This window comes from Zophobas morio, unplaced genomic scaffold, assembly GCF_036711695.1.
Source record: "Zophobas morio isolate AGI-343-1 ecotype UQ-CSIRO unplaced genomic scaffold, CSIRO_AGI_Zmor_V1 ptg000005l, whole genome shotgun sequence".
Classification (NCBI taxonomy): domain Eukaryota; kingdom Metazoa; phylum Arthropoda; class Insecta; order Coleoptera; family Tenebrionidae; genus Zophobas; species Zophobas morio.
The window spans coordinates 12,070,346-12,095,166 of record NW_026972110.1 but is presented as its reverse complement, the minus strand read 5'-3'; positions in this window follow the sequence as shown (position 1 = coordinate 12,095,166).

Genomic DNA, 24,821 nt, shown 5'->3' with positions numbered 1-24,821 from the left:
TAAAAATTTTGTTTGACTATGGTATCTAAAATATGTGCAAAAATTATCACAAATTCTACCTAAAAATACATATAAGTCTCTACTTGTGGCTTATCAATGCTTTCCGCATTTTTTAGAATTGAGTTACAGTGTGACCTAGTTTATTAGTTTTTTAAGGATTGTAATAGTTAATTTTATGTTTCCCGACTTTTCATGTCCGCTAGAGTACACAAAAGTAAGTCTGTCGGTTATTCTCAAACTTTTATGTGTGTTAAAAATACCGCGTAAATGGTTAAACTCTAACTAAAATTTGGCTGATCATCCCCGTCAATGATGGCATGACGTCATCTCCAAAATTCCCAATAGTAAATGTTATTTAAATTTTATAGAATATGATATGTCTGCATTTGTGGTTTATGAATCTTTGTAGATATGCTGCAAGCGTTGTAATATCATAAGCACTGTAAATCTTTAGTCAAAATTTGTCGTTTATTCCCTCTCAATAAATTGAGGTTGATATTTCAAAATTCTGAATCTATACTTATTGTGTACGAATGCATGCATATTTTTTAGAATTACTTATACAGGTGACTCAAAAAAAATGCATCAAATCAAGAACGGCTCACCCCGTTTTCTCGAAAATTTGAAAATACAGTACTGTTATTATTGGTTTTACACATCACCTATTCAAATTGATTTATGTCCCCGATAAAGTATTTTAACAGTCCACACATTTTTATTTCATCTTAAAAAACAATAAATTCGCAAAATTAAATTCTTCTATTAAATGTTCTCCTATATTTCAGGGGCGAGGGAAGTTCTGTCTAAATAATTTTAAACCAATTTTTTGTTAATTTCGACTTGCAGAAGTCTTATTGAAATTTTTAATCTTTCTCCGAGCACTGTTGAAAATTGTCGAAAGACATTTTTTTTTCAGCTGCATTAATCAAACTCCGACTTGTTCTGATGATTACAGAACGTTAAGATAAAGATCACAGTAAACAAAAAAAATCTCTGGATCAAACTTAAGAAACTGGATTTGTTTAAAATACTTGGTAGTTAATATTCCAAAGAACAAGACTCCATCCTGCTTTAGTGATTAACACAATTGTAAAAAAATAGCTTCTGCAAAGATAAATTACCATGGGGCGGACCTCGTGGAGTAATGCGTGCGGACCTTGGGCTGCAAACATCAAGGCCTATAATTTACGTTGACGATTATTATTGTTCCGAAAATTTCAAGTTTGCCCTAAACCTTACCGCCATTCTTGCGATTGTAATTTGTGCACCCTTGAAATGGTTATTTCAGATTTAAATAACACGTTTTTGTTAAAATCAACGAATAAATTAGTTACATCATCAGAAATGTATTTAATTAGTTGGAACAAAATTGATGTGTCTAATTTAATGTTACACTAAAAGTGAGGCTTTTAAATTAATGATTAATTGATTACTTACAATTAAAAAAATGTTGTAAGTTGCGTTATCTGCGTAAAAATCATTAACATACATCTGAAACGCCTTGACTGTTTTTTTTGCAGTGTGTTATTTTTGAAGATTTATTTCCCCAGAGTGCAATTTTAAATCTAGCAACGACTTAGTTCCAAGTAAACATACGGTTTTCTGCAAATAAAAAAGTTCAAAGTGATGTTTAACCTATTCTTAGCTGGTGCAAAAAAGTATCGATTGATAGGCGGAGTTGTGTAAAGTGAATCCTACTTTTTTGATGAAGGCTGACATTACTGTCAGACGATATTGCCGCCCGCTTTCACGAACAACTGCTAACTTTAGCGGTCAAATATTTCATTTCCAGCAAATAACGATATAACAAGGCTAACTGTCTCTGGTGAAGTCGACCATTTTATTATTAACATTTAAAATAGTTTTTAAACAAAAAAAAATATATTTCATACATGAATTTACCGGAGTGTTACTGCTACAATACTCATTTCAGAAGAAGACTGCAAAAATTAAGAACTAGATTGAAATCTAAAAGAACAGTTATTTTTCGTGCGTCGAAACACGATGACGTCGATTAAAAAATGCTGTGAGGCAGCATGCCGACATAAATTTGCATATGTAAATAGAAAGAAAGAAAAATTTAATAGTATTATATATTAGTAGTTATTTAGCCCAATCTCTTGTATAATAATTCTACCGAACTTTTTATTAAACAACAATTTGTTGAATTATTTCAACAACGTTAAGCACTTGTGAATGAAGGATAACTGGACCGTATATAGGCTTGCATCACAGACAAGATGCATGGAAAATCATGTTGAAACTAATGTTCTTCTAACATTAATGTGAAAAAGTAGTGCAGTGTTATTCGCACACAATGCATAATTTTAATTCTTGATGATTCATGATATTCATTATTTAAGAAACAAACACAATTGTGCCATTAATATTTTGAACCTTTTTCCTTCTGAACATCTTTTATTATAGATAAAAGGTACAAAAATTTGATTACCGTGTGTGCAATCATATACCACAAAATAACTAGTGATTGCACATAAATGATATGACATAACTATGATTATCAGGAAGTTATTAACAACCTTGAAATGTGTTTCGATTTCGTTTTTGTTGAGGTGACTATAAACTTGCATGGATCAACATTAGTATGATAATCAAAACATTCCTTGAGTGATGTGTCCGACTTATAAGTACATTTATTACAGTACCATTGAATTAACAGAATAATTACAAATATAATAGAACGTAGCTTATTAAAATTTGCTTATTTTGGCATTGTGTTCAAATTAGTCATTGAAGTTTTCCCTAATGAATTTATGATAAATTTTTGGCATGAATATTCTGATGCCCTCGCGGTTTTTATATTTGACATCTAAAAAAATAATAAATAAATGACATTGACAATTGAAGATGGTATGTAAAATATGTAGTATTGCGTTAGAAGAAAGTGTCGAGGAGAAAGTTCGCTTGATAGCCCAATTCATACGACAATTAAAGAGCACATTTTTTATTAGGTGTTCTGTATCAGCTTCTATATATAACTATGAGTGTTGGGGTCTGCTTTAAACGCAAAAAAACAACACTGCGAAACCCGATTTAAAAAAATATATATAAAAATAAGAAAAACATCAATATCGCAGACATTCACACAATGCCATCCAATGGTTTAGGTTGGTAGTGCCAGGGATTTTTTGTAAAACAGCACAGGTAGAATTCTGAAAGGTCACTCACTTCCTGTTCTTGAGCATTACTTCTTGTTCGATATTGTAATTGTAAACACGCATTAAAAATACGAGTAAGTTAATTTAATTTGTAATTTCTCAAAGGGAAAAATTTAAGCAAAATGAATCGCATCCGACGCCACGACCTCCCTTCATTGCCACGAGTATATCAGTTAATAGCGATTTTCTTGTCTGTATTATTGTGAAACAACAAATTATCAACACGTGTTAGTTTTGTTTTATTGTTTGTAAATTCACAGTCCATGCTAATATTTTTAAATGTTCACGTAAAACGTAGCAGGAAATTATTCATCATGGACTCGATGTACCTAGGAGGGGTATTTTATGTTTATGTTGTCTTGTTCTGATTAATGTGCTACACAGCTTGAATTTGAACATTTATTCTCGACTTATTATTGGGATCTGTTGTGTTTACGATTTAATTTCTTGTAACACACATTTGTATAATAAACGCATGGGACGGCGTGGCGTTATGGAGTGACGGGATCAAATACACAACAGGACAGCTTTTCTCTCCTTGCCATTTTCACGTGCAAGTTCATCTGCAATACCCGATTTTCAGCCTTTGTGTGAATGGAAGTAGGTCTCAGGAATGCGAGTATTTAAAACGCTTGACGCCCTTCGCGCCGCTGTCGCTACGTGTCCCCACGCTGCGTAGTTTTTCACTCACCTGTTCATATTTAAATTTGCCGCCACACCACCGTGGTAACTCGTGTATTACCATCTAGTTACTTTGGTTAAAATATAGTTTTTCTTTCTGTGTTTAAATTTGTGATTCATTTGACTTCATTTTTTAAAGCAGGAGAGGGTTTTTGCAACGGGTAAGTTTTCCTTCTCCAGAATGGAGGACTGTTTTACAAAAAAGTCCCAAGCAACTTTATCAGAGAAGATTTGGAAAAGCAATTCCCCGTGTGACCACGATCGTTGTCCAAGCATCATCTGACACGAGACCTACAAAACTCTGATCAAGTTTAATTGGTGCTAGCCTATTTTGATCAACACGATACGACTGTCCGAAAAACTTATAATATATTCTTAAATAAATTATTCTTCTATACATTTTTTAATTTATAAAATAAGTGATTATATCAAATAACCTTGTAGTTGAGGAAATTTGTGCGAAGGTGGAACAAAAACAACATTAACGAATTCATGTTAGTTTAGATTATCTTCCAGTGATTTGATGACGTCCTCTTAAAAAAAATAACAAAACGAGACCAACGGTTCTTTTCAGTATGATGAAGCGTAAAATGAATGTATTCTCATACAAACTGAAATTATTACCAATAGTAACTGAAATAAACAATTCCTTTTAAGATTTGAAATTTTCCTAAAAAATTAACAACTCTGTAACGAAGCAGATCTTAGTGCAAGTGGGCCAACAGTTAGAATTTGAACTAGTGGATTTCATTGAAAAAATTGTTGTTTTGCAAATAAAGTACAGAAATTCTGTTTTTGTTTGGAAGTTTTTGGTATAGTTGCCTTAGTTCAATGTTTCGAAATATTTGCGTCATATGAAACAATAAAGTCTACGTTTGAATCCTATCAAACAATAGCTTTTATGAATTCGTAGCAATTATTATTCATGCATTTCTCTTATATTATAAAAACAGTCACCAGACGCAAATTTGGCAACAATGGTAACCTATTTCCAAACTCATCATACCTTGCATTGACGTTTCTACCGACACAAGTAGTCCATCTTGTAGAATCGCAGATCGTTTCTAAACCTTTCAATAATTCTGTTTTACGACTCAGTGGCTACAAATAAATTTTGTTCTATTAAACTACGTTCTAGTCTGTTACCCTTCTTCGGTAATTCTACTGTATACATAGGTCTAGAACAGATTCCACATTTCTGTGTCTAAAAAACCTGCCGCATATTAAACTCCTTACACCGTCGTCGCAAAACAATCAGGGAGTCTCAATTTCAACATCTATTTGGGCAAATTAAGTTCGAATTCTATCTCTCACGAATTTATAACGATGATTAAAGGTGTTACTAAATAAGTATAAAAGGATTTAGGTACAGTTTTTTATTCTCTAGAATTTTTGTATTTAATGTTTTGCTTTAAAATAATGGGAAGGGGGGGCAATATTTCCAAGTTTCTGTTTTTACATGTAAAATCCCAATGTTCCAAAAACCATAAAGCAATAATAAACAGGTTCCAAACTTATGCTGACACTATTTCCGGTTATGAATAATGATGGGATGTTCCGTAAACTTGAAACATAAAATTTAAATTACCGTTTTGTCATTGAATTAACAAAATACATTTTGTATTTTCCGGTATAAATATTTTTCATTTTCGTTGAAGTGATCTTATAAATTCAAAAATATGTTATAACGTTTTAACACATCCCATGTGGACGCTATGCAAACTATTGCAACAACATTATTGTAACGAATGGTCTAGTGTTTGTGGTGTTTTACGTTTTGAAGAATCCGAAACAACAGACTTCCTATTTCTGACTATCAGTCTTTATATTTATTTATTTATGTTCTGTTTTACGGTGATTTACTTCGATTACTGTTCTTATCGAACTTTACGTCAGTGATTTCCTAAAATTATTTGTAGACAGTTACATTTGTTTACTCATCCTCTTCAGACAACTGATAACACCTTCCAAAAAAATCTTAAATACACCTGAAAATGAAAATGAACCTGTATTTATTTTTTTCAACTAATTACATGAAATATCTTATCTATTTTGCCTAAAATTTTTCCAAAATGAGCACGTTATCTTCTGTTGTTTATCGTATACATTGAAATTTGCGAAAAAAAAATAGTAATTTCGTTGAAAAAAAAGTTAAACAAATCTTCATTGACTTCCTTCCGTAGTTTTTGCAACTGCTAAACGAAATATCGTACTTACAAAATAAATAAAATTGGTGGTAAATAATTTTGACAGTGTCACATAAATAATTATAAAACAATCAAGTGGACATTTTAAATACCTTAAAAAAACGGAAAGAACTCAGGTGTATAATATTAATTTAATTACACTGATTCTGTGTGGACTGCGGTAACGTAAATTTGTAAACAAAACGTCAGCTGCAGTGATTTATTGATTCATAAATAGGTAAGTATACATATGTAAGTATAAGCTAACAAACCATAAACAACAATAACATTTTAAGGAGAATTTTCTAATGTAGATTGTAAATAACTAAACCTAACTCAAGCATGTACTTGTGTATCCAATCCCAGTAGTTACCACACAATTTGTTATTTGACAAAGTGACGACCAAAATTCTTCCAGAACAAATGTTTTGAACATTAATTTATTTTAGTATATTTGTTGAAAATAATTAAGTGTTTTATGGCATGTAATAATTAATGTTTAACATTAAAGACATCAATCACTTTTAATAATAAATGTCAAAAAATTACTAATGAAAATAATTAAAAGAAAATAATCAGCTTATAAGGATTTTAGTTTTCGACTTTTTTTCAAGTATCTACATATTAAGTTTACAAAATTATCGGTAATTTTTATTTTTATAAAAATGTAGCTTTCTTTAGCTACACTTAACCATATCATTTCAAGGAAGACATAAGGATTCAAATTCAAATATGACTCGATTACACATTATGCTACCAGATACAAACGTTTACCTTTTCTACGTATATGACGTTATTATTTTTACAAAGCAGTTATTATTTCTAACAAGCAATGACTCATTTTGCTGTACATTTTTTTATAGAGCAGTTATGTGCAAGAAGCATTAACTCCCTTTAACATGTTCATTATTTTTTTATAGATCATTATTGTTTATTATTGTATTTATCCACCATTTCTTATTTTTAAAATTCATTCAACATGTTTATCATGTCCGTAGTTTTTTTTCCAGGACTTCCAGTTTTTATCAGTTTTCTAATTTAATATGTATCTAGACACTAGGTGGATTTGTAAACAAATTAACTTTTCAACTATCAAAAATTTAGAGGTAGCAGATGTAAAAAAAAACTTACTAACCCCCCAAAAGCCCAAAAACGCATGAAAATACATGCAGGTGTTTTGCTTCAACGGATTGGAGAAACTATGATGAACAATCTAGAAAACTAGAAACACATTCAGTCGTTGCACCTTTTACTTTATCGGAAGTAAATAACATTTCTTTTTGAAACTTTTTATTATGTAAAAATATCATCATCTACAATCGTTTGAGTTAGTTATTAGTGTTATTACTTGAAAATATTTTGAATAAAAAATATTACATATTATTCGTTATATTCAGCAATCACACAACCTAGAATATGATCCTTGTAATCTCTGAGGGACAGATTATTAATTTATAAGTCGACATAATTTATATAAATTAACTAATGGAATCTTTGTAAACAAAAGAAACATTTTAATGAACACTGCTTCTTGAATCTTATTACGTAAACAGTTTTTTTTAACTGACCAATTATTGTTTACATTCACGAAATACATTTCTTTATATTTTTTCACCTATAGTTAACACCACTAAAGTAAATTTCCACAACTCGAAACTGGTTTTAAAATTATTGCATGGCGAATAATTTGTGTTGCTCATCGTTTCAGGAAAGCACGCGAGTAGGTAAGTAGGTACTACCTAAAAATACCAGAGAGTGGGAAGACATATCTTAAAAGAAGAAAATAGTTTACCTTTTTTGGCACCAGAGATCAAACGGAATAGTATGTACAATAATAATTTTTCATTTTCCCGACAACTGTGGTTCAAACTATGGGCTATAATAGTGTTAGATTCGATGGCAGTATGAAGCGGCAAACTTTAATTTTTAGGTGGGTGTCGACCTTATTGTTGTATTAATATCCATGATATAACAACGATTAGGTTCGTTTCACGATCTGTTGAAAATGTCTCCATTTATATCAAATCATGATTTATTTTAGTGTTAAGTAAATTTGCTGTGTAGTAAGTTGATTGTGTCATGTTTATTGATATTTTTGACAATACAATGGGTGTGGGAGCAGAATGCATTTTATTATTATTAATTATTATGAGGTACTGTGACCACCTACAAGATCGTCGTTTCTGGTGGCAGTCACCCAGTGGTACTATGAATAGTATGTTTTTTTTACATTTTGTGTCACATCATATACAAGAGTTATATAATACATTCTAAACACAGCTATGCAATTTTTATATTTTTTAACATCCTAGAAAATGATCACGCTTTCGTGTTCTAAGAAATATATTGTTACTATACTTGGTTTAATGTCTATGCACATTCCTGTGAAACTTGTATACGATCCACGAATTGTATTTCACAACTTAAACTGTATAAGTATGTATGACGAATTTTTTGGACCAGATTTTAGACTAATAACGCTGAATTGTTTTTAAACTATCCTTATGTATTGCCTCATTATTTTTACTTCCCGATAAGTCGATATTTACTGATATTTATTAGACGTGACCTCAAAATTTTGCATGGTAAATGCTATTTAAATTTCATATAATAACGTACTTGTCGTTTATGAAGACGCCTTGATGTTCACTTCTCGAGAGTAAGTTAAAGAAATCTAGTAATGGAGTCCATCGGGCGACTTAACCTGTTTCATGTTTTTTACTCTTGGCTTCCAGATTTTTGTAAAAAATCCACATCGTATAACAACGTTTTATACTTACTAATGTAAGAAAAAGCACAACCGGATAGCTCATTTGATTAGAGCGTTGTAATAATAATTCCAAGGTCGTGGTTTCTATCGCACCTCGTGGACTACTTTGTTTCTCACGTTATGATTGGTAGGGGGTACTTTTTTTTCTAAAAAACTGGATTTGTTTGAATGTACTTAAAGGGAGACAGAACTTCTGTCTAATAACAATAACATAAGACCAATTTTCAATTTCTTCTTATACCTCAAAATAGGTCATATAGAGATTACTTAATTTTGTTGACTAGAAATTAGTTAGAATAAAGATATGTGGACAGCATGCTATGTGTATGTTTCACGTGAGTTTTGCAATAACAAAATTTTGTTTTAATTAACTAGCGTGCTTACGATAACCTTAAAATTTCAGAGTATTTGGTTCTGGAATTTCTGTGCTTAAATTTTAAAATATGTTGTCATACAATTTTGATGTTTGTCCTAAAAATATGGATGTTTAGGCTAAACAAGGCGAACTTTTAAAACCAGTTCAGAAACATATAATTTTATAAAATTTAAAACGTATTTACTACGCAAAGTTTTGACATGACGTAATCAATTTGTTGGTAGGGATGATCACACAAATTTTTGTTGGTGTTTTACCACCTACACGATATTCTTAAAATAAATTTTACAACAATCAGTCCAATAATTTTGGAGACTGTCTATCTAATAAAATCACCTACGCCAAAGACTATACTTTTCTAACTTACGCTCCGAAAGTAAACGTACAGCTTTGTTGTATAACTGAAACGGAACACTCTGTATGTTTGAGAATAATTTTAAATTATAGTAATCGAAGTAGTGAAAAAATTTGAATTCTGTATTGTAAAAATAAAATATTTTCGAAACGCTAAAACTCGGTTTTTTAATTTGTTCCGACATTCACGCAATATTCTGCTAATAAAATAATGTCGTAGTGTTTTAATCACGATTCATTTACTGTGCGATGTGTTGATGGATAAAAACCCTGCAAAAAATGTCTGATACGGTGTACGGCGAGAATTTTTTGTTCATTTTTCGTGTTACGCGAAGGAGTTCTGTTGGTTTTGACGGGCGCGTGTGTACACTAATGTGGTCTGTAAATTAGTTTATTTAAGTGGTTTTGTTAAAGATGATTTCGTTTCGGGCTTAAAGTGAAAGGTGAGTGTTGTGATGTTCCGATGAGGAAGGAGTCTGCAAGGATCCGCGCGGAAGGAAAGGAAATCACGATTTAAAGGGTAAGTGGTGTTATTAGGCTTTATATATCGGTGTATGTATTATTTCCTATTTCTTAAATTTTTTATTCCAAATTGATATAAAAATAAGGATGTTAAGTGAAAATTAGTTTGTTTCAATAAGAACTCAAACGTATCTCGTCAGATATATATTTATTATTATTATTATTATTTTTTTTTTGGTTGAAATAATTCGGAATGTCTAACAGTATTTTCAACAGTATTACCTACTTATTTAAAAATTACATAAATCCAATTTTGATTTTTGTCTCATTACGGAGCGTTTTTACGTTTTACGGATCACTGCATTCTATATTGTTGTGTGTAATATTTAAATTTAAGATTTTTTTTTAAACATTTGTATTTGGGTCTGCTTAACTACATACAATTAAAACAAGTTCACTAATTTCAAATGAAAACAGTGGCCTTCAATGTTTGAGTGTATTAGAATTTTTTTCCAAGTGTTTTTTAGTATTTTTTAAATCTCATCTATTTAAATTAAACCTAACTATGTAATGTTGATTTGCACCATGGTTAAAAATTAGTGTTTATAAAGTTGATGGTTCTATGGTACTCTTCTGTGTGTAGGTATACAAAAATTTCATTTGTTTTTTGTTGCAGTGGGTTCGTAAATGAAGAAGAGGGGATTCGCTAAATTGTAGCAGAAGAAGAAGCCTAAAGGTTAGAATTTTGAATTCATTTTGAATAGGGTGTTGTGTTTTTTGATATTTATTTTATACTTTGTGGAGGGTTTTTTGATCGGTAATTTTGACTTATTTTTGTTGTGTAAAAAAATTTTTTGATGTCTTTTTGTTAAATATTTTGCAAGTATTTTATTTTATTTTTAATGTGCATATGTTCAAACAATTTTTTCCTTTTGATTTTTCGTGCAGGAGAAAAAAATGAGTTTTTTTTCAAATATATTTTCGTAAGAATACACATTTAAATTATAGGTTATTGATCGTTTAGTTATTAATTTCCGGGCCGCATGGCCAACAAAACAGCTTTATTTTTACAATTTCATGGCACTAGATATAAGGTGTTTAAATTTCTTGTATTATAATATAATTAATCAGTTTCTTTGCATGTATACAACAATTAACAACCGAATAACCTTTTTTTTCACACTAAATATTATCGAATTCTTTTTATTTTACTTCATTTACTGCTTGTTTAACACAAGTTTTTCTTTTCTTTATTCAAACGCCAACCTGCTATACTTCGCCCGGGTGAACTCGTTTTTGCATAAAATTTTCCAGAATTTTTCGACTGATTTATATCTTTTTTGTTTCGATAATAATACCTGCTCTGGAGTCCAAATTTTAACACCTTCTTTTGTCTTCGATTAAAATTTTAGGGTCCGTTCGTCTTTATACTCTTACGAACGATATTTTTTTTTAGATAATAAGTTAACTGAAGGAATTTTTGTCATGTATTTTTTGCCGTAGTTCCTGACGAATGGCTACTTTCATGTTTTCTCGACGTGTTATGACGCTTATTACCAAAAAGTAGGTTTCACGTTTGCGTTTGTCTGTGTCGATTTTCATCAGACAGATCCAAAACTATTGGACCGATTGTTGTCAAGTTTTATTTGTACACTTGCGGCCTTCTAAAAATACACGATAATTTTCTCTATTCTCTATTTGACATTTTGTTTATTTAAAAATGCTACGCCACTGCTAGCTAGACCTACATTAATTTAAAAATTCAAAAAATTCCATGACAACGAAAAATCGTGCACTTTTGAGGGGCCGCAATTGTATGTTAGTAATCGTCCCTATCAACAATTTGTTTTGTTAAATACAATTTCAATTTTATAAAATAAGAGATACTCTTGTATTTGTGGTTTATAAATCCACCTTGAGTTTGTTTTTACCCTTGGCATCTAAATTTTTCACATTTTATACCAGTATAAGAGCACTAATGTTTAATAGACCCATGGGTCACAATTGTTATTATAGGTTATTATACTGTGACTGGTACTATCAACATTTTTTATTGTAAGTGGGAGTGGCAACTAATAATAGAATAATGGAACAAAAATTAATAACAATTTGTTTTTCATCCAAAGAGCTATTTTGACGAAACTCTAAAAATTACTGTACATATTTCAAATAGTGATTTCGGAAAAACGGTAGGAATTTCCCATGAAACGAAGGCGAAAATAACTTCTGGATATCGAAATCTACAAGAAAATGTCTTCAACTAATTTTCGGACATGGTTGAAACATGGTCGAAAATTTAAAAAATACCTCTTCTCATTCTAATGACAAATTTTATTTCTGTTGAGGATAACATCATTCGTTTCATTCAGATTGCTAAAAATAAATCACTGAAAATGAGACAGGGTGGGTGGGCGTGGCGAATTATGTTCTTCTGTTGAGTGGGAATCTAAACTAATTATAGAATCTAGGATGTGAAAAAGTAAAAAAACGCTAATCGTAACTTTTTTTGTTAAAATCAGTCCTATCTTAGCAAGTACTAGCCCCACCCACCCGCCCTCTATTTTCTTGGAAAATATGTGATTTGCCAAAATCATTTTTATCTTAGCAAGTACTAGCCCCGCCCACCCACCCTCTCTTTTCTTAGCGGGTATGTCATCTGCCAAAATCAGTTTTATCTTAGCAGGTACTAGACCCGCCCACCCACGTGTCGGAATTGATATACCTGTCCTTGTTTATTGAAACATTTTACAATTGGAAAACTCGCTAGAAACAGGCACAACTTTACGCTTTATCAACGCATCGATAATTTTGGAGCAATTATTTGATCGTTCATTCGATTTTCCCGCACTCCGTACCAAACCGAATATAAACAAGTTAACAGAGTGTTAAGGAATTCATCATTGTTCACTACTTACTTCCCAAGCGTAAGTTACTTTTTTTACAGAGGATATCACAAATAAAATTTTGCAAAATTTTCCAAGAGACTAATTTTTTGGATTCTATTTCCGGGGCGAGGGAAATGCTGTCCAAATAACCTTCGACCAATTTTTTAGAATAAGTAAACTTATTTCTTATAATTATAATACAGAGAGTCACAGTACAGTACAGAGGAAACGCGTAGAGATATTGAAATTCTGTAACTGTCAATGTTTTTAGCTTGAAGGGAGATGCAAATCTATAGTTTTTTAAATTGTGACGTATATATTTTTTAACGAATAATTTTAAAAAAATTTAAATAAAAAAAAAAATTTAAAAAATCATTAAATTACGATATGTACCTATGTCACACATATCTAATGTTGTTATCTTTAGATTTATCTTATCTGATTTCCAATCTATGTAGGTACAGTTGCACATTATTTAAATAGAGTGGTATTTTCTGTTTAACATTATTATTTAATACTTATAATTAAAGCAATTGTACTACATGCGCTTTGTGCGCTGGCTGGGCAATAAACTTTAGTATTATCATTATTATTAATGTTATGATATTCACAGATACAATGCTAAGTTTAGAAAAATAATCACCATAATATGTATCTTACATATTTCGACCGGTGTCATGAAATACAACTTTCATGTTAATAATTATTATTTTTTACTTCAGTTTTTTTGAAATATTTTTTCATCATTAACATTACTAATTATTTAAAGACATGAAAGGATCCAAATATATACTCCTATATTATCGTTCTTGGCCAAAATATGTAGGTATGTCGAAGAACCTGTGCCTCAACCATAAATATTCAACACTCTGAATGCACTACATAATTAAATAAACAATCGGAAACGAAAACCGTCATGGGTTATTCCATGCCAAAACAACAAATAAAAAATAATTATCGCAGTTAGGTTCTTATTGTGATGGACAGTGTTTGCAATATGCCGGCAGTATGCACAGCACTAGAAGATTGTATTAATTGTTCAGTTAACTATTAATGATAATAGGAATAGGACATAATTGGAAATTCGAAAGAAATAACTTCATTGGTCTAAAGGTGTCTACATGAAGAAATTTTACATAACTCGACATAATTGTTAAAGAATTAAATAATAATAAAATATATAATAATAAGAAAAACCAGCTCTCGAGTAAATATTTCAGAAAATTTCTACATAAGTATAAATATTTGCTTATTTTAGTAGCACATGGAATGTGGTATTTTTTTTACTATTGTAATTTGGGTGACTAGTCAAAATTGAGGCAAAGTTAAAGTAGAAAAAGTTCCTGTATTTTATGTTGATCAGCAATCTCTCAAAAACTTGAGACATTTTCAAGTTAATTAATAAGAATCGTGTCTAAAATTGTATGTGTTTGTTATTTGTAAGTGCAGTATAAATGGTTATTGAAAAAAATAATACCAGTGTATACGACATTAACAATGCAATATTTTATTCACGAACCTTGGATATTTGACTAACAAGCCTACTGAGTCTGACAGAAAATTCAAATGTGTAATATACAAATACATTTTTCCCTGACCCGCACATTGTCCAAGGCTTTGCCACTTCTTAGTAATGGTGTCTTGACTGTGTAATGACATTAGTTACACACTCTGAGAGAGGCGGAACAAATCAGTGCCGACTTGGAACATTTATGAAACTCCTGTAATTTATTTTAACGTGAAAAATAAAAGAACGAATGAAATCATATATAATTCAATGTTTTAATGATGATAAAAAAACATTGGAAAAAATATTTTCAAAGTCTAAACGTGGATATTCCTGATCAACTTCTGAGGTGTTGCTATGTACGGCGTTTGAATTTCTCTACATGGCAATGCAAGACTTACTTTCATTGGAATCTTACTTTTATGCAACGAGGGAAAACGAAAAATGTGAACAATTATACTAAAACTATATTATAATCACATTTTTCGAAAATGTAGAAGAAAATTAATACCCCCACCACTTATTCAGAGATAAGATTGTTATTAAATAACAAATACAAGATCCATGTTAACAAATATTTGAGGGGATGAGCTTATTTACAAAAGTAGTGTGAAGGTTGTTAGTTTAAACTAATACGGTAAAATTTTGACAAGTCATGGATGAAAATCTACACAATAAATATATAGTTAATCAAATAGACAAATTGATATTTTAACAAATAATTCTAAAAATATTCCTGTCTTTAGTTTATTTTAACAACTGGTATTTCCAGAGCACGCAGATGTAATGAGCTGTAAATATGAAGAGTGAAAATACTGAAAACCTTGGACTTCGCATTTCTCAAAAAACTCGTAGTTGTTAAAAAAAGATCTTGTATTTTATTACTAAAGAGAAACACCTAGGCACATACAGAAACTATAGTTTCTGGACTCCAGCAAGTTTAAATGAGAACCGAATTTTTCTCAAATATGTTGTGGAAAGGCAACAACAAAAAAACACATTTTATTTAAAGTTTCCAACGATCAATTCGATCAAAGACAATCTTCAAAAATCCATGGCTGCCTTTGATAATGTTTTTATTGCTTTCTCGGTATAAATTTTTGCCCAACTTATTTTCGAAGATTTTAACCATTTAATTTTCGAATATTTGTGTTACGCTGTTTTTAAAAGGCATATTTAAAATAATATTACTTAAATTAATTTCTGCTTCTTTTAGAAATTGCGACAGATTCAGAACCGGAATAAGCATTATATCGTTTTTTTTAATATCGTACTGGCAAGATCAAGAAATGCTTCACTATTAATAAGATTTATGTTTTCGAGGACAATTTTTATTTTATTAATGTGTCGTAAACTTCTTGTTTCTAAATGTTCATCTGAATCATTATAAAACTGTCTTATGATTTAGAAACACATAAAATAAATCATTATCACTTGAATTTTACTATTGCTTAGTATCTTTACCATGATCATCACGACTTGCTAATGTCAAATATTTTGATATCAATAGTTAACATGTAGCGATAGTAATAATTTGCTCATTGTGATGTGAAACGAAAGCTAAATTGAATATACATTTCTTTTTGTGTTTTGCCGATCAAGAAACTTTACCAAATTCTGTTGCACAGAAAATTTTTAAGAGATATACCTATACTATGACGAAACTGTTATTTTCCCATTTTTAAACAAAATACAGGATATTTTTAGTTCTGGGTTTCTCATAATTGTTGCTTTATCTCCCATGAAGGAAAATGTAATTAGGATTCAAGGTCCAGTTTTTTCGTGCATTAAAGCAGACAATTTACATCACTGTTATTTAATTACGTCGACAAAAATTAGCTAATTTCACCGTTGATTACTATTTTGTTTTCCGTTTTTTAGTTGCCTTTAGCACGTTAATTTCATGTAGTTGTCATAACAATATCGTAATCTTTTTTTTCTTTTCTCACAGATTTGTTAAATAATAAAAATTTTGTTACCCCACCGACAAATTTTAATGCAAATAGTTTTTTTATGGTAGCTGTTATTTTACCTTGACAAAGAAAACATAATGTAGCAACTTTTTTTATTATAATGGACTCGCTGAATAAGTTTCGACTTTTGACTTTCATGAAATTGATAACCTGTACTTCCATTAATTGTCGCCCAGGAAGTAAATAAAAGCAGAAGGACCATTGAATTATATAACGAACGATTTACCGTTATTTGTTATTACTTTATTTGAATTTCATTAATATGTGATTGACTTTTCTCTAATACGCTCCATCACACACTTTCTATTTTCTGAATAATCTGAATACTCATCTGAGCTACTAGTCTTTTTTGTTAAATATGCTTTAAGCAAGTTTTTTATAATAACACAGGTTTAGAATTATTGTGAATGAACAAATTTGATAAAATTCCAATCGTATTCGTCGTTTCACACAATTTTTTAAATACTTGCAATGTAAATAATAAGAATTTTACGAAAAGGAATATTATATATAATTAATGTATGTATATATGCACTTGGTTGAAAGCAAATATACATTTTGTCAAAGGTTGAAAGAATGTCAGATAATAATTGGGTGTCGTTGTAACAAAACATTTGTTATATCACCTCTTTTTCAATCGTCATTCTAAGAAATACGGCGACATTCAATGTCAAAGCAGCCAAAAAATCTTTGGCATCTATGCGAACTATTCATACATCTTAAATAGCCAGTTAATTTCCATCACTGTTATTTTAGATGAATATATTTTATATGTTTTTATTATAAAAGCGTAGGTCGTTCATTCACAAATGAACGTGAATTCCTAAACGTCATGATTACAAATGAGAATTCATCACGTGTCCTACTTAAAAACAAACAAAATAATTCCATTGGATTAAAATTAAAATGGTGAAAATTTATAATGTCTTATTAGCCACAATGCGTTAATGTTTGTTGTATTTTTAGAGATAAAACTTTCCGAAATGTGTTCACTTAATGTATTAGGATATTTTCCGTTACGAATGTAATAAAATAACGAATTATTGTATTCGATGCTCCCTACGCTCCCTTAAAAATCACTTGAAAATTAGTCCATATTTGGAAAAATTGTGCGCAATAAAACCGCCCTAACATTCATATAGTAGGTATATGGATGTGTATAGCTGAATTATGCCAAATGACCCAGAAAATGTAATTTGCCGACGTATATCTCATTTTGTTTGAACGTGACTTCCTGCCAATTCTAAACACCAAATAATGTAGGGGAAGTCAGGGTAAAGAAAATCGTTAAGCTACCAAAAATCGCAACATGAGACTGATTCAAACAAAAATTACTCGGTTCGAAGCACTTCTGTAAGCCGTGACAGTAAATTTTTTTTTTTTTTTTTGGATAAAATGCCTACATAACATACTACACTGTATACCTACATATACCTACAAACATAACATTGTAATGTGGAGGTATAGTTATGTTTACTTTATGTTGTCTTATTTCATTAGAAACTACCTACACAAATATATAAAAAATTAAATGTTCAAGCACCGCTTAAAATGAATATATGTAGACTATTATGATGGCAACCAAGCATCTGCAAAAACGTGTATCAAATTAAAAATTTTATACATTCTATTTTTTCAGTTATAATTTATATTTAAAAACGAAAAGTTGCTAAGGAGAATGTTATCATCTGTTACTGATATACCAGATTGTTAATAAGATACACCAATAAATACGTTTTCTAGATGACAGACAAAGAAAAGAAAACAGTAATAAATTAAATTTACAACGCATTTGTGTTGTTATCAACAAAAGGTAAACAAACTAATGGGTTGAAACAAATAACATGCTTTAAAAAACACATAAAACATGATTTATGACATACATAAATATTTCAATTAAAACTTTACTATCATTCCTCATTGTCATGTATGAAAACTAACATTCAAAACTGGTTTTGAAAACATAGAAAGTCATAAAGTCAAAATTAAGTGAAGGTTTTTTATTTTACGAGGGCCACTTTAAAGATTTGCGGTTTGGCATAACAAAAAAAGTCGCAAGTCTAAAATTTTTAACGTGTTTTAACTTTTTTTTTCAATTTTGGAAAATATTTAGGTTGTACCAGACTTATTTGTTATATGGTTGCACATACACATACTCATATCGCGTTATAGTTGAAAAAAGGTTTAACACAAATGAGAATTTTTGCGAAATAAAAATAAATTCGGTGTTTAATAATGGTCATTAGTCTAGTGGATTTCAAAAAATAGCAAACCACATCAACAAATGTCCAAAATTGTGCTTATTTATGTTAAAATGAATGGCTATTGCCAATTTTTTGAGGGGATGAAGACTCAAATTTTGCTTGACGTTATATCGACATTTTATTAAATATGTACAGTACTTCTAAAATTTCATAATAATTAATTGTGACTCTTTAGAGGTTATCTGTTTGTTGTTAGAATATTTAATTAGATAGATAATCTTTGGAACTACCAGATTAAGAATATCGTCTAGACAGATTTTATACTATTTTATTAAATAACAGACTCCTGCACTTGTGGTTTATGAATCCCTATTAAGTTTTTACCATAGACATCCAGATTTTTGGTAAAAAAATTTATAACAACAATTTTAGAACTGATTATACAGAGCGACTAAAAACAATAATAAATAAGGTAATTTATTTTATTGATCAATATAAGAACGGCGCACCCAGGTTCCAAAAAATTTGGGAATATAGTACCTAGTGTTATTATTAGTATTCTTTCACCTATCCAAATTAATACAGGTGCCTTTGCTAAATCTGATGACGTCTTCACAAAATGTTGTAGTGGAAAAACTTGCTTGAAACATACGCTAGCATGTGTCTTTACCTTGACTTTAACATTACATACATATAAGGTATTTATTTTATTAACTAATAGGAGTCATAAAAAAATAAATTTGCAATAAATCAACTTTTACAATTTTTCGAAGACATTGAATAGGTACAAAATTGTAAAACGCTATGTATAATAAGTATAATTTAAATAAAATAAAATTAAAATTATTGCGATTTTTTGCGAACCCTTGCATTGCCGAAAAAATTCAAAAAAATTGGAATAACGTTACAACGTCGCATCAGAATGAAAAAAAAAAATGTATGATTATAAATCCCAGGAACAGGCTAAAAAGAATATATAAAAATATAATTATAGGATATTCTATTTAAAAAAACTAAGTTTTGTGCAATAGTCTGAAAACAAAACCCTCTGCATTCGAAAATAATTTTAATGTATCCTACTCAAAGAGCCGTACAACTTTAGTCCCTGATATATTTTTTTTCGTCTCTAGTAATAAGATATCGAGAACCGCCCGCTTGGTGACTCACTCTGTACATAACCGTAATCAATCTGACGAATGATATTTAATGGCACGAATTTCGTAGAAACATTAATTTATGACTCGCATTTCCATTTTTCTCTGTTAATTGTATGTTTTATTGTAAATAATGATTATTATAGGTAGTTAATTATTATACTACGGTAAGTTAACTAGTATAGATGAGTTCTTAATTATAGTTATTGAACCTTTCTTAATTACTTATAACGCGGGTGATCAAAAAATCTTCAGATTACAGTTGACCATGGAAATATTTGTCATGTCTTAGATTAAACTGTAAAAGTTATTCATAACCTTCATTAATTATTTATTTTTACATAATTCTTTTAATCAAGTTCATCGGGCGACTAGCTACTAATGTTTTTTGTCGACGTTTCATGACCTCTAGAATGCCGTCTGTCCGCGTCTGTGTCGATTTTTATAATTTTCTAAACTACCGGATCAATTGTCGTCAAATTTTGTACGTACATTAAGAATATCGTGTAAATGGAGTAAAATGCTGACAAAAATTTGTCTGATCATCCCCACGAACGATGATAAGACGTCATTTCCAATTTTTACAGTAGTAAATGAATCCGTCTTAAGTTTTTGTCGTAGGTATCCAAATTTTTGTAAAGAAAAAATATCAAAATTGTATAACAACACAGAAAACATTTAGCAATTTAACTTTGAAACTCCAAAATCGAATACTCTAAAATTTTGCAAAAGTTTTAAGGTTATTGAAAACATCGTTAACTAAAATTTAAGTTAAGTTTAGTTGCCTTGGTAGTTAATAAAAAGGAGAAATCCTTTGTTTAACCTAAATTAGTCGTAACGGCGACGACGCCACAGTTTCCCAACACGCGTAGCTAATTCTTGCGGCTTTCAAGCTGAAGCATTCGGATTTTCGACTGACGCTAACACGTGTGTAAATTTGTTTTTTGTTGTTTGTAAATACACAGTTCATGTCAGGAGATTAATCGTTAACTGGTTCTAACACAATTTAACGACCAGGAGTTTGTTTAGATAAACATTATTTGTTACGGAATTTCATGAAATTCACTTAGTCAGGATAACACCCTTTGTTTACAAAGTTATGAATAAGTTTCTGGATACTTATATTTAAGTATTACATTATAACACTTTTTAATTCCTCACACAAGATTGCTAATAGTTCATTTACGGCAGCTAAATCAATCTAACGTTATCCCATCTTTAGACAGTTATCATCGTTATCATCATATCACCGATACATTTTTTTTTCTCGCAACGCTGGAAATTACACCGCCGAGATCCAATTCTCGCAACGTGGAATGCATTTTGTGTTTATTTATCATGTGTTTTGTTTGGGATAAGCTGAGAACAGTCCACGATATTAGCTCTCAAAGCTAATTGTTTTAAGTAACTAGTCACTTTGAATCAAGGCATCATTTAGCGTAATGTAAACCCTTTGTTTGAATCGTTGAGAAAGTGTGGCATCATTTAACATAATGTAAACTCTTTGTGTGAATCGTTGATAAAGTGTAGCTTAATTTAACATCAGGTAAATTCTTTGTTCTGGCAGCGTCCATGTTGAAAGAGTATTTTCAAACCGAGGACATGTTTGAACTGTAAAATCTTGTTGAACGAATTAACAACATTGTGAGAGGTGCATTTTTTTTCCTTCGATTTAGACCATTATTTGTACAGCGCCACAGGATTGACCACATTTTTGGGAGACATATTTTTGACGCAGCTGAATAACTTCACTTTTGAAAATTAACCAATAACTCGATTGGACATAAAATATTAAACTCTTTGTGATTTTGTTAGCTTTGCAATTTTTCACCTTCTTCAGTAATTTTCTTTGCTGTATAATTCAAATTGAACGTAAATTTGCGTGCTCTGCAGTTTCTAACCTCACGTAAATTTTTGTTTGCACAAGTTTTACTTCATACCAGATCTTTTTGTTCTTATAAATCTTTGCTAGTTTTTTGTTTTGTAAATATTTTGATTGATGCTTCCATCACAAATTGTCTGATGTCCTATCTTCATCTCAGATAATTCTTTGCCGTTTAAATATTTCACGAGGGTGAATGGTGAATTCAAATGTTGTTTATTGCTCTTTTGAAACTTTAACACTTGTGCAGTTGTCGTTTAATATCGGAGTTATAGAAATTGGACATTTAAATGGAATTGAGGTAAATAAAAATAACACAATAACACTTGGCGGAAGCGGAGTGCGCGGTTCCCTGTCGAGCCGTCGGATTTAGGATAGAAGTCAGGGGAACGGTCGGCATGACGTGACGCTGTCAGCTTATTTATATGTAGCTGTGATTTCCAACCACGAGTTTGCGACCGTAACGGTCTGGGTAGCGTGGCACGTTTCTTCGTTCGACGGAGGGGTGCTGGGCGGCAGTGTTTGAGATAGATAGATTCGCCGTCGTGGGGGGAGAACAGCCACGACCGGGAGCCCCAAACTCCGCTCGTGCTACAACGTCCCTTATGGGTATTTGAAATAAAGTTTTTTTTGTAGCTGAGCATTAAACTGTGTCTTCAGCGGGCACAACTTAGTAGCAGTTTTTTTTTCTTTTTTTTTGCCAGTGGAGGAATAAATAATTTTGTGTCCTCCATATATTTTGTGTTTTATTTAGCGGTTCTTTTCCAAGCTTGGGGTCCACCATTTGCATCTGAACGCATTCCGCCATTCTTGAAGAACATAACGTAGGGTTCGATTTTGTCAGACGATCACAGCCAAGGCCAAATTTTTAAATTTTTGAATTTTTCGCGGGCTCTCATTTTTTAATTCACATGTCAGTTTAAGGCGGGATGCTTGGGTTATTACAACGGGGTGACTCAAAAAATTAATGAATGTGTCAATTTATTTTATTGAGCAAAACCGAATGCTTTGAAATCTTGCAAATCTTTTAAAGTTACGGTAAGCGTTGTAAATTTGTATTCAAAATGTTTATCCTTTCCAAAAAATTGTTGACGTCATCTCAAAATTTCGCTGAATAAATCGTATTGAAAATGTGCAAAATATGATGAATCTATACTAAAGTGGTTCATCATTGCATTCATTTTTTTTAGAATTGTTTATCCAGGGTGACTCAAATAAATTAATGAATGGGTCAATCCATTATATTGATTAAACCAGAACGGTTCATTCCATTTTTCGACTTATAGGGATTCTCATAAAAAAGTAAAATGCGCGAAACCAATTTTATAATTTTTCGGAAAAGCTGGATTTTATTGTACACACTTCAGGGGCGAGGGAAGTTCTATTGAAATACCCTTCGACCAATTTTTGTATTTTCTTTTTGAAATGCGATGGTCCGAAAAAATTTGTAAGTGTAACTAATGCGTTGATTAATGGTTTATTAACTGAGTGTCGACGTTTTTTAATTACACTGGCTGCAAGCCTCGATTTTAACTACTAAAATAACTACTATAAGTACCAGGGGCGGCTTGTCCTATGAGGCAGGTGAGGCAGTGCCTCACCAATGAATTTTACGCCTTATTAGGATTTTTATTATTTTATACGGACACATTTCGGCCAATAATTTGTGTCTTTTTTCTAAAATTTTAAAAATAAATATAGAAAATTATATTCTTATTTTTATCTCGGTAGGTACTCGTTGCTCCCTTAATTAAACAGCGCGCTTAAACACTCGGCACAACATGTATTTTGTGACGCGAATGAGGCCGACTCGAAGCTTGCCTCTACAGCATATATAGAAATCATGTCGTTAATAGGCAAGCAACCTGCAATACACTTATAAGCGGTATGAGTTGAAAAAAGACAAAATTGAGGCTAGCCTCATTTCCGTGCTTGCAAAAGAGATGGACAACTATATTATTTGCGCGCGGGGAACGTGCGATTGCAATGCAGTCTGCATTCGCAAGAGTATTCAAAATTAGGCCGTTGATTGTTTTGCCACAAATCTGTGTGTGTATAAATTGATTCAAAATTTCGGTAACAGAATTTTGTCTTAAAAGTGCCTACGTTTGCGTGGGTCGCGTTAGTGCTTTGTGCTTGTCATAATTTGATTTCGGTAATCGTTATTTAAGATTACGAGTAAATCGGAATTTTTCTCTACTAACGTTAAATGACAATGGCAGTTCTGTTTTTTCTACTTTCACGTATGATGATAAATTGTATGTAGTTAAGGAATTAAAACCGCCGGTTCCTGATTTGAGTAAATCGTTAATTGATCCATAAAAAAAAATTTAAAATAAATCCGTATTTATATTTTATATTTTTTTCATTTTGTTTTTTGTTATAAATCAAATTAGCTTTATTTTATGTTGTATTTGATCTTTTTCGATATGTTTCCTTTAAAGTTTATTTTAATTTTGTTTTTTGTTAGAAGTTATATTAGTTTTTTCTGACCACGCTTCCCTTTCCTTTTGTCCTGTCATTCTCATCCTTTCCTTGCAAGACCTCCTTACACCTTCACGTTGGTTCTTTGTGGACAGTTAAATGAGTTTACAAATTTGTTTATTTGACTAAATAGAAAATATTTAAGTAAACTTGATTTATTTATATTTTAGAGCGTTTTGTGCTGTGCCTCATCAATTTTTCAAGTCATGAGCCGCCCCTGATAAGTACCCATTAATTATATTCAGTTATTAATTGACTAATAACATTAATATTTATTAATTTCATATTCATGTACATAGATGGTAACAAATAAATGAGCTGCTGCGTAATTGGGTGCTAATTAACGCAAAGTCTACAGCGTGCTCAATAAATACCTACTGTTTCAGTTGGTATCAATGAATTTTGCTTGAAATTGACCAGTAAAGTGAATGACGCGCGAAATTTGAACTCAGTTCATAACACGAGACCCGTATTTCAGTTCCCCGTGTAATCCTTATGGGTGAAATCGAGGCGTCACTTTAACGCTTAAATTGTACCATTAAAGTAATTTTCTTATATATCCCACTACCTGTACCATTAAGACTGATATTTTTACTGTTGATCTTGATACCAAACATGAACGGAACCGGTAGTATTTAATAAATATTTAAATTCAACTTTTACCACTACATTTGCCTCGAACGTATGTCGTACAGTGGTTCATACTGCCATTGACTTCCCCGTC